This window comes from Dermacentor silvarum, chromosome 4 (assembly GCF_013339745.2).
Source record: "Dermacentor silvarum isolate Dsil-2018 chromosome 4, BIME_Dsil_1.4, whole genome shotgun sequence".
NCBI lineage: Eukaryota > Metazoa > Arthropoda > Arachnida > Ixodida > Ixodidae > Dermacentor > Dermacentor silvarum.
In genome coordinates this window covers 88,714,414-88,726,518 of record NC_051157.2, presented here as the reverse complement: position 1 = coordinate 88,726,518, position 12,105 = coordinate 88,714,414, and positions in this window count along the sequence as shown.

Here is a 12,105-nt window from a genome sequence, read left to right as displayed (position 1 = left end):
TGTACAATTAGACTACGAATTCTCTATGATTGAGCTAAAATGTGCACTTGTGTCTTGTAAGACAAAGACTGCTGCAGGCCCAGATTCCATTACACACAGTACGTTGCAAAACATGGGACCTAATGCATGGTCGATTGACACTTTTGGAATTGCTCAACGACTTGTGGAAAAAGGAGTATGTACCTCACTCCTGGAAAGCAGCATATGTGATACCTATATTGAACCCTGGTTGACCTCCTCTCTCTCTCTCTCTCTCTCTCTCTCTGGAGTCTTTTCGTCCTGTGAATCTGACGAGCTGTTTGTGCAAGATCATGGAGAAAATAATTGACACTAGGCTTCAATGGTGGTGTGAGCAAACAGAAGCACTTCCCGATCACGTGACAGGATTTCGAAGGCGGCAATTTTGAATATAGTTACCTATGTTGAACGTGAACGAGCTTGGAGAAATGTCACAAAAGCGGTTTTTTTTTGGACATTAAGCGAGCCTTCGACACAGTCAACCGGGCTCATATATTCGTTGGTCTGCTAGAACTGGGAATCTCTGGAAGGGCGCTATGGTGGATATCCAAATTCTTGAATGGCATATTCAAAAAAATCTAGGGAAAAAGTTCCTCTCATAATCTTATTCAAGGAGTCCCACAAAGCAGTGTCTTAAGTTCCTTTCTCTTTAATAGTGTGATGGCGGATTTACCGCGGATAATTCAACCTGCCCTACCATACTCTATATATGCGGATGATGTTTGTATTTGGGCCCCTGGTTCATGTGCCAGTCTTGTTCAATCAACTTTACAGGAAGGACTAGACATTGTAGACAAATTGTTAAAAGAAAGAGGAATGGAACTGTCTTACGGTAAGACGGCTGTGCTACCGTTCAGCAGAGGATATGTAAAAGACTTTCAGCTGTGCCTTAAGGGACAATGTTTAGACATAGTAAAAGACACATTTCAGGGGTTATACTAGATAGACAACTTTCTTGGAATTCTCAGTTAAAGCCCTCAAAGAACAAATAAACTCAATATTAAATGTTAAACAATAAATAATAATAAATGTTAAATAATAATTATTAGACCACAGGTCCTTCTGCCTCAGGAAGATCTTAAAAGTCCTTGGCCGACATATTCATTGCAAAGAGGAGCTTAATGCCCCCCCCCCACCCCCCCAATATTTCTGGAAGCGTGAAATATTCTCGGAAGCTATTGAGTAGAGTGTTTATCTGTGATAAGCTCACTCTATGGGATTTTTTTTACCTGAATGGCCAGTTCAACGCCTGGGTTCATGTACTTGTTTTTGGATCTAATTCGAGCTTTCTTATGCGCCCTGATTTTAGTGTAGTTACGTGACCGGACTGTTTACTCTAGTGCACCTATGTGACTGGAATTTGTGTTGCTGTGTTTCTGAGTTGACTTTCAGTTGTAGCGTGGAATTAGTGTACTTTTGTGACTGAACTTTGTGTTTTAGTGCATCTATGTGACTGGACTTTGTGTTGCTGTCTTTCTGAGTTGACTTTCATTTGTAGTGTGGAATTAGTGTACTTATGGGACTGGACTTTGCGTTTACTCTAGCGCACCTTTTTGACTGGACTTTGTGGTGCTGTGTTTCCGAGTGGACTTTCAGTTGTAGTGTGGTATTAGTGTACTTATGTGACTGAACCTTGTGTGGCTGTGTGTCTCAGTTGACTTTCACTTGTAGTGTGGCATTAGTGGACTTATGTGACTGGACTTTGTGTTTACTTTAGTGCACCTATGTGACTGGACTTCGTGTTGCTGTGTTTCTGAGTTGACTTTCAGTTTTAGTGTGGCATTAGTGTACTTATATGACTGCACTTTGTGTTATTGTGATTTCGAGTTGACTTTTAGTTTGAATGCATGTAGGTTAATTCCCTTTTTTTCCATATCTCTATGTCAAAAGGAATAACCGGTGCCAATTAAAGGCGACAACATTTCCTAAGTACCATATAATAAAAAAGTGCTTTCCGAGCGTGAAAGAAGCCCTCGAATACAAGCAAAATTGCCGCGTGACTTGCCGCTCGAGGCACTTAGCGTGTATTCGCGGGCTTCTTACACGCTCGGAAAAACACTTTTATGTAGCACGTATTGAGCAACAAAAAGCTGTATCGGGAGGTTTTCATGATACTCTGCAATTTTCTTATTGACACTTTCCATAATTAATTGAATTATTACATAAGTTGATTAATTAATGAAGACTAATTATGTTGTTAGGCAGAAGGCAAGAATAATCTGAGTATCTCCAAGCGACGGCAAAGAACATTACTTTGGTTCTGTCCAGCTACGTGGCATTTGCATTATTTTAAATCTCGGTACATGATAGTCCGGACACTGTTTAACAGAAATAAAAGAAACAGCAAAGAACTTCCTAATACATGTGCACGCATGTGCCTGAATGTTCCCGCACGCGCATCTGCGTTCGGGCGTTCGATCGTTTGTGTTTGTGAGCACACTCTTGTGCGCGTGAAACAGAATGTAATGCAGCCATCGTAACTTTTTCGTCACGTGCATAGGCCTACAGGCACTGCTAATGCACCATTTCATGGTGGGGACGTGCTACAATTTCGCCTGCCCACGAAATTCTAGAGCGGACCCAATGGTTGCTCTTGCGCGTATCCCTGCACATATTTCGTGATGCTCAAATGAATTCGCACAGTTCCACGCGCGAAGTTTGCGTAACGTATCACGCTTTCTACACAAAGCGGTAGAGTGCAGTTGGTTTAAAAGTGAACCAGAGATGAGTTAAAGCGAGTCTTTCCACAGTGAGGAAGACCGCATTGAACAACAAAAAATGGACCGTTGCATAAATCGCAGATATACAGGTGTGTCGCCTGACATCACAAAGTAAAAGAAGAAACAGCCGAACTTGTTTTTACGGAAAAATACAGAAACAAGAACTTTGCCACCAAATGTTCTCGAAATCAAAAAGACAAGAGCAGAACACAATATTGAGGGTGACAAAATTGGCTCTTGGTTGCTTGGTTCTTGGTGCCGCCATGGCAGCTTTGCGTGATTCGCGCCGTCAAAGTGAATTGATTTGAGGTATCTGGTATGGTATGTCGTGGATGAGGCTGTGTGGTTCTGGAAAAAAAAAAACTACAAGAGAAGCACGCTTATAAGTCCTGAGCACAGCTGAAACTTTTTTCCTAAAGAAATCGCACGACATACCGCGATTTCTTTTGGAAAGAAATAGCTTCTGTGCTACGAGACAAGTATCCACTTGCTTGTCTTGTAGTTCTTTTTCGGCAAGGTTTTACAGCCTCATGGACATTTTTTTAAGGCGTTTCCTTCAAAAGTGTTTCGCACACGGTCAGTGTTTATTTATTTATTTATTTATTTATTTATTTATTTATTTATTTATTATTTATCTATTTATCTATTTATCTATTTATCTATTATTTATTTATCTATTTATTTATTTATTTATTTATTTATTTATTTATTTATTTATTTATTTATTATTTATTTATTTACTTATTTATTTACTTATTTATATGCTTATTTATTTCTCTATTCTCATCCTTATTGCGCGATAGCATTGTGTATATTGAAGCAACACAAATACATGAATACGGCATCCTCTCATCGACCACGATTGTTTTTATTCCAGTGCAACGTCGGTTATCTCCAGTGACAACGTACAGGAAAGAGGAAATTAGGATACACGGCTCCGACAGTTCAATCACCATTCTGTTTTGCTTACCGCCGTTGCTACCAAAGTGTATTGAGGCCACTTTCCCAAGTTTTTTGTAAAACACATGAAAAGGGGTACCCGACATCTTCGTACGGTCTTTTATATAACTTCCTTGCTATATTATAGCATTTTTCTTTCTTGTCCCCAGGTGGGTACAGAAAAGCTGGCACATAGTAATCTCGCCGCACGGGAAGATGCAGTGTGACATGTGAATCGCTTACAATGGTAGGCATGCATTGTTCATTACAGAAACAACGCTCCTCGCAGTCAACGTTCAGTACGTTAACCTCATCTCCCACTACAGCACAAAAAATAAAAAGAAGCAGGAATGAGGAAAGGGTGACAAAGGAACAGAAGACCTGTCGTATTTGTCTCGCGCTCTTCTTCAAGATAAGCCCTCGCCGACTCATTCGACAGTCCCTCCTTGTCCAATGACAGTGTTTTAATATTGAAGTTCAATCTACCTTGCTAGATACTAGTGATACAAGTTCGCACAGTAGGATGCGAAACCTGAAGCGAAGGAAAAGGAAATGTAGAGCAAGCTTCTAAACTGAAGCTGAATTATCTACTTGTGATATATGCTTCACAGATCGCTTATCTTTTATATGCTATTCCTAGTCCCCAGGCTGATTTTTAAATGTTACTAAGTTGTAGGTATAGCTAAAGTGGTCATCTTTTCATTGGGCGGTTTCATTAAGCAGTTACAGCTTTATTAAGCATATACTTTCTGCACTTGATGAAAATCTATCTTAGGATTTAAATATTCCTTTCTTAAATGCATTTGCGTGCGAAATAGATACAAAATTCTGTGACCATACGCTCAACGACAACTTTCATATTTAGTTTTTTTTTTTTTTTTTTGTCTTTTTCCGCTGTAAGCGTGTCAGCGTGTAAGCATGTCCAGTCACGAACCATGTGCCACTTCTCTGATAATTTCAGCTTTTTGCACATTGTGCATTTCGCTCAATGTACTATGTCATTTAATGTATCTTTCTGCACAAACCTTTCATTGCCACTTAAACCAGGAGAAAGGAGACCTCAAGGATGCAGTATATAGCGGGAAAGCCCGAACCTAGTTCTGATCAAACACGTTTCCTCCGAGACTGGATATGGCCTAGAGATCTGGCTGTTCTTCCCGCAGACTTCCCTGCTTCGAATAAGAGCGTACAAACTTCTTCCTGCTTACTTCAGCGCATTTGCTTACCAATAACTGCTGCTTGTATTATCGCGTCCAGATGCTTGCGAGTGTCAAGTAGGTCAGACACCGACATCCACGGTGATTCAGTGGGCAAAGTCATCGGGGGGCGTCGAACTCGGTGCCAGGACAAAAGAAGGGGACCGCGAGAATTGCAAAAAAGGGGAGAACAAATAGGAAGCGATGTCCTCTCACATGCGAGGCAGCGACGGCTAGGTGTCATGACCTCTCCACGAACGTGCCTACGTGCTTATGTTGTACACGCCCGCAGAACATTGAGGAGAAAGGGCACAAGGATGAGAAGGACTTTGATATACCAGCAGTGATAAAGCAGGCGTGGCTAGGGCGAAAACTGACGCAGTGAACTCAGCACTACGGCACTTTTATAAAGGCTAGCTCTTGATATTTTCTCTTTTTTTTTTCTTGTATATCGTCTCGCTTCGGCCGGGTAGAGACGTTTTAGCAGCCGCCCAGCACGTGACTCGACTCCGCGGAACCATCGCTTTGAACGTGAGGCGCGTTCAACACTGGAATAGGGCAGAGATGTCTTTTCTACACGTCTCTGCCGTTTGTTCGAGCTCTGTGCAGCTAGAATATACACTTCCTATTCACTTTTCTTTTGTTCATTTGTGACTGTTGCAGCGCGCTGGGGGAAATGGGGGCGTCCCTCGATGGCTAACCCGCCTTGCGTTGCTCATTTCAGAACGTAAAGCCCTATTGTGCAGAGAACAGCTGTTAATTCTCGCCGAGTGTGCCTGTTCATCTCTGGCCGCCTCATATCGCAGTGTGTCGGTGGAGGGGCGGTGCCAGACACGGCAACACCACGACGCGGCGCGCCGCTTAGCATGATTTGGTCACGTGTAGCGTGGAATTCAAAGCTGGTGTCGTTGTTGTCACCGTCGTCGTCGTTTCGGGGTCACGTCGCCGTTGCTGAAGCGGCCATCATGCCACCGTCGTCATTCGAATAGCACTGTCCCCCGCCGTCAGTATCATCGTCCCGTCGTCGTTGTTTCCCTGGGACCAAGTGTTATTGTAGCGTTAGCTACACTGGCCTAGCCAAGCCCGTTTCGCGCAGCACATCAAGAGCCGTGCTGCGCATGCGCAAGGATCAGTGATGTCACACGGCTTGCGCACCGGAGCCACCGGAGCCGGCACCTCTCGCGCACTCCGCCGCCGCCGCGCGCGACTCACCGCCGCCGGTCTGCGCATTCCAGAGGAGTGACGTCGTAGCCGTGGTAGACGCACTGGCGCCGGCGCGCGCTCGCTGTGCAGTCGCCGTCTGACAATGCGCTGGAGCCGCTGCGCTTCTGACTGGCGTTTGCCAGTGTGGTATAGCCATGGAGAAGGAGAGCGCAAATGCTGCTCAACAGCGCAGAAGAACGGAGAAGCTTGACTCATCGGATCCCGAAGTAGTTGCCTGGCAATTAGCGGTTGAGCGTAGGAGGAATGAACAGAAGAAGGCTAAACGTGCTGCGGAGACACTGGAGCAAAGGGACGAACGTCTAGCAAAGCGGCGTCGCCAGGAGGCTGAGCGACGTGCCCGACCACCCCTGCAGCAACAACAAAGCGCAGTCGATGACGTCAAGGCTCGCCGATCGACTGAATATACTGTGAAACTCAGCGAAAGCGCCAGTGCGACTCGGACCTTCCAGACGGACTTCGTAAACAATCCGTTTGGATATGTGTGCGACGTGTGCGAAAGACTATGGCACATGAAAGACTTGACGCCGCTGAGTAGTGCCATGCGTGAAACGTTGAGTTTAGCGGCGGCGCCTCAGTGGGCTGAAACCGTGGCGCGGGTTTGTACAACGTGTGCCACATAATACGTATACCGCGTGTGTGTCATTGGAGCAGCAGTAAGCATGACAATCAAGCTAATCCTTGACAATCTAGACAACCAGGAAAGCTAAGAATAATCAGCTGAACCTTTGCTAATGCTACGTATATCCTGGCATAGCCGAGCTCAGCCACTGCAACTTTTTTTTATACCGTCACCATTTCTAAAAAAAAAAAGATTATTTTATTTCTTAAAACAGCGGTATGCTCTGAAACATTAAACCGAGCAAGAGTGTGCTTTTTTTTTTTACAAGCGTGACGTCACTTCGCAGCACCCTTGGCCAGCATTAGTGCAGCGATGAGAGCGACTGGTTGAAACAGTAGCCATTGGTTGGCAGGTGTACGTCATGTATATCTGGCACAACAACAAGCGCAAAGAACAGGGAAAGTCGAAAAGTCGGAGTTCTTGTTTTTTAGGTGCGAAGCAGCTTATGGCGGGGGCTTTGTCCGTCCCTCCTGCGTCCCGCGGCGTCCCACACCCCCACAGCGCATGCGAGTCCCCTCCCCCTCTCTCCTCTCCTACGCTCCCCCTTTCTCTCCTCTAGGAATCCTCTACTGTACGGAGCGGCGTCCGCGTCCCACATTCCCACAGCGCATGCGCGTCCCCTCCCCCTCTTTCACCTCTCCTACGCTCCCCCCCCCCCTTTCTCTCCTCTAGGAATCCGGAGCGGCGCGCACGACAGGTGCATACGACAGCTGCATACTCCGCTGGGGGCGCCACGGTAGTTCCGCGGTAGTTCCTCTCCGACAGGACTGCAGAACTCCAGCTAGGCTCCGTCGCATCTTCCATATCGCAACTTGGCAGCAAAGGAACTCCACAGGGATCAGTACTATCACCTTTCCTATTTAACATCTCTCTTATACCGCTAGCTACTGCACTTAGCACAATCCCTGGTTTGATACACTCACTATACGCTGACGATATCACCCTCTGGGCTAATACCGGAAGTGATAGTGAGATAGAGGAAACACTACAAGCAGGAGCAGACCGAGTGTCATGTCATATGCGAATCAAATATGTCTGTCATGCTCCCCCCCAAAGTCAGAACTTCTGATTATAAGGGCTCAACCACGAGCAAGGACACCTCACCCGGACATCAAGGTGATTGTAGATGGCACGTACGTAGAAGAGGTGCAGACCCTTAGAATCCTGGGGATGCACGTACAAAACAACGGAAAGAACGCATTCACCCTGAGCAGAATCATAGGATGCGTTAGCCAAACAAACAGGCTAATTAGGCGAGTAGCAAACAAGCATAAAGGCATGAAGGAAGCGGATCTCAGGCAACTTGTCCAAGCCTTCGTCCTGAGCCGCATAGTATATTCCCTTCCTTACCTGCACCTCTTACCCGCCGAAAAGAAGAAAATCGATGGCTTAATTAGACAATCATACAAATCAGACCTTCACCTACCTAGATACATGGCTAATGAGAAGCTCCTTGAATTGGGAATTCACAATACCCTAGAGGAGGTCGAGGCACACAGGCTAGCCCAACTGGAGAGGCTGTCCAAAGCTCAAGTAGGAAGATACATACTGGAGGACCTGGGGATCCGATATGGATCCACACACACACCTCAATATGTAAACTTCCCCTACAAAAACGCCCGTGTGCTTGCGTTGTAGTGCACGTTAAAGAACCCCAGGTGGTCAAAATTAATTCGGAGCGCTCCACTACGGCGTGCCTCATAATCAGAACTGGTTTGGGCACGTCAAACCCCAGAAAGAAGAAGAAGAGAAGAAACTTCCCCTAATTTACGACAGAAATTTAAGGATAGACCCAATACCAAAAAACGTGCATCCTGAAGATCACAAGGACAGAAGGAGAGCAATTGCTAAAGCTCTACATAAACACTACTCGGTTCTGCAGGATATAGTCCACGTCGACGTTGTGGAATACCCAAGTCGACATGCCTTCTCTATACGCATAGTCAACAATCAAGGTCAGGCCCACTCCGCAGCAAGAATTTGTTGCATGCATGCAGAGGAAGCACAAGAGGCAGCTATAGCTCTGGCTATAAACGGCGCCACCGCGGAAATCATTTTTAGAGATTCCAAAACCGCAGTTAGAAACTTTGCCAGTGGTGTCCACAAACCGGCCATGCAAATTCTAAGCAAATATCCACCACCTGATCGCCAGATTCAAATCATCTGGGTCCCGGCACATTCCTCGCACCCAGGAAATGAGGCTGCCCAGAATTATGCCCGAGGTTTCGTCAGCCGGGCGGTGGGAGGCCTCGACCTGGGTTCACCGAGGGATCGCATGGTGACTTTCCATGAAATTACTATACACTTCCGCGAAGGTAGACAAAAATACCCCCCTCCGCATAAATCACTGGATAAGCTGCAACAGATGACCTGGAGACAGTTGCAGACTGGCTCGTTTGCCAACCCTAACAAGTATTCACTAATATATCTGGGCTGCTTCTCACCTAAATGCAAGAACTGCGACGCCTATAAAGCGGACCTGACACGTATATTTAGCGACTGCCCTGGGCTCAAACCTAGGGTGGAACTCGAACTTAATAACACTTCAGACTTGGAGGTAGCGGTGTCCAGCTCGGATCATGCAGTCCAGCTGCGGACCGTCTACTGGGCTTTGGAGGTCGCTGAAAGTCAAGGGCTTACGGCCACCTCACGCAGCCTAGCAGAAGAAACCCAGTAATTTAAATAACTCTGCATCTGACGAAAATAAAGTTTTCTCTCCTCCTCTCCTCCCGCAAAAGTTCTTTCATGTGTGAGCGATTGCTAAAAACACAATACAAATTATGATAAACGCGTCCTCGCGTCCATTGGATTACGTCTTTACGTTTCCCTCTTCATACCGAAGGAGCGCCTAATATGGTTCTCAAGCCAATAATATCATTCTATGATATTAGGCCCCAGTCCATCGACGCACAAGAAGAATTTCCCAGAATCCTTACATTTGAAGCACGTTACCGCTCCTATCTTGGTCCACTTCAAAGACAATCGTCAAATTTCTTACTGATGTACGCCAATGAAAAGGTCTTAAATATTTACAGAATTTCAGCAGAAGCCATAGCAGCAGTTTGAAGAACGACCAAAGAAATGAAAAGACGAGCATAACTTTAATCCAGCGCTATACGAGATGAAGCCTCGACGAAATAAGAAAACGCAGATGCTTCTCGAGAATATGCGAGTCTCTTCTCTCGCAAGAATTTGCTCTCTTTTCCCACAGTTTTCATTCTTTTTTTCCTATTGTGCATCTAGTTTTCGAAATCGCTGCTTCAAAAAGGCAACTTCTGTTCAGATGCAGTCGGTTTTCCGTATTAAAGTCACGCGGGGAATTTATAGCCGAACACAAGGAGCGGGTACGGGGCTTTCATGTTTCCGGGAACTCTTTTTCTTCCGTGAGCTTAGAAACAAAACACCTGTCAGGCTCCGATGCGCTGCGTTTCTTCAGGCGTGCCGCCCATGTAACCGTACGAAAGCAAAGCTGCATACGCAAGTCGGCAGTGGTACGTGCCTCGTGTTATTCCGATTCTAAAACTGTTTTCTCTGCAGACGCGTTACTAAGTAGGGTGAACTAAGCAAGCTGGTATTGATTTAAGTCGAAAAATTAGCGCTAAAACTCGACAAGGACGAAGATAGTGAACACAACACGCGCGCTTTATCAACTGAAGGCTTATTTCGGAAACATGGGTACACAGTGAAGAGAGTGAGAGAAGGGAGGAAGGAAGGAGAGGGAGGTAAACCAGACTTAGTCCAGTTGGCAACCCTGCATGTGGGGAGCGGGAGTGGGGAGTGAAACAAAGAGAGAGAAAAGACATTAGCCTTGATCGCACTTTCACATGCACTAATCCAGGTGCAGCATATCTGAAGTCGGGCCCTCGATCAAGTCTGTCGCCTTCAGGTACTGTAGAAGAGCTTCCATCAAGGCAAAGCGCTAGTGGCGTGACCTCTCCCTTCGCCTTTGTTTGTTTTTAGCACTAAATTTGTTAAAGTGTTACGTTGCTGCTAATGTGCTGCCGACTTGGAATGCACTTTGGTACTTGTACATCTCGTCTTGTCAACCCCTTATAACCGCCACCCTGTTCTGAAAGCACCGTTGCACTTACAGGTCTTACGACCACAATAAACTGCGAAAACGGTGGCTCGCATTCTTGGGTGCGATCGCGCAAACAGCTCGCTTTTCCGTTCCTTCGCTTGCCCTCTCTGGATTGATCAGAATTGTGAGTGCGTCAGCGGCCGTCAGAGACAGCGGGGCGATACCGCAGATTTCCCACTTTGTGACGTAGTAGTCAAACCGAACGTGCGGAAAGCGAGCTGTCAGCGCGATCGCACCCCTGGGAACACTGTTGAAGCAAGCAGCTAGCCAATTGGGGCCCCTCAGCAGGCCCCATTCAAGATTTGGGTGATACACTGGAAGTTTGAAGGCGCCGTTTGTGAGGCGTCTTACCGTAAGGCATATATATATATATATATATATATATATTCCTCTCGTATATATATATACGAGAGGAAAAGACAAGCAGTCAGTTCCGAGCGAACGGCTGTTTACTGTAGATGTAGATGTAGCGCCTTGGAGTTAGTGGCACATACCCATTCTGGGGGATTGGTCAAGAACCGGGTAACAATGATAAAGGAGATTTATAAAATAACGCAAACATAAATGTAGGAATATATACGCATATGAGAATGAATAATTAGAATATATCGCATGAATTGAATATAATAAAGGAATAAATGATGACTAAAATAAAGAACTAAACAGCTAGTCATTTACTGTTGTTAGCCCGCAGCAGCCATCAAAAAACTTCTTCGTCCTCGTCCTCCAGCGTTACTAACGCGTGGCAATATATATAAGGAGAAGAAAGGGAACCGCGGGCCCCGATTTTTAGTAATCATATCAAAGAAGCCAACAAACAATAGCGCCAAGGACATCATAGTAGAAATTACTTGTACTTAAATAATTGAATTAACGAAATGATAAATTAATGAAAATGAAAATGGATGAAAAAAACGACTGGCCGCAGGTGGGGAACGATCCCAGGTCTTCGCATTACGCGTGCGATGCTCTCACCATTGAGCTATACCGCGGCGCCATTTTCCCATGCACTTTCCGGGATATTTATGTTTTACAACTAGATCTAACCCTGGGAGTGTTAGCCAGCGCCACCATCTCAGTGGTGGCGCCAGCTAACACTCCCAGGGTTACTTCTAGTTCTAGTTTCTTATGACATGTCACCCGTGCGTGCGCGCAAATTTCTGGCAACCTTTAAAGTTTTAACACGTCGTATAGGGCCTGTAATGGCATCGCACAGGTGCCGCCACACTGTCCATAAAAAGCCGCGCCAGTAAAATTACCCCACTTTCAGGTATGAGCGCGGATATCGTTTTGCACTTTTAAAATTGA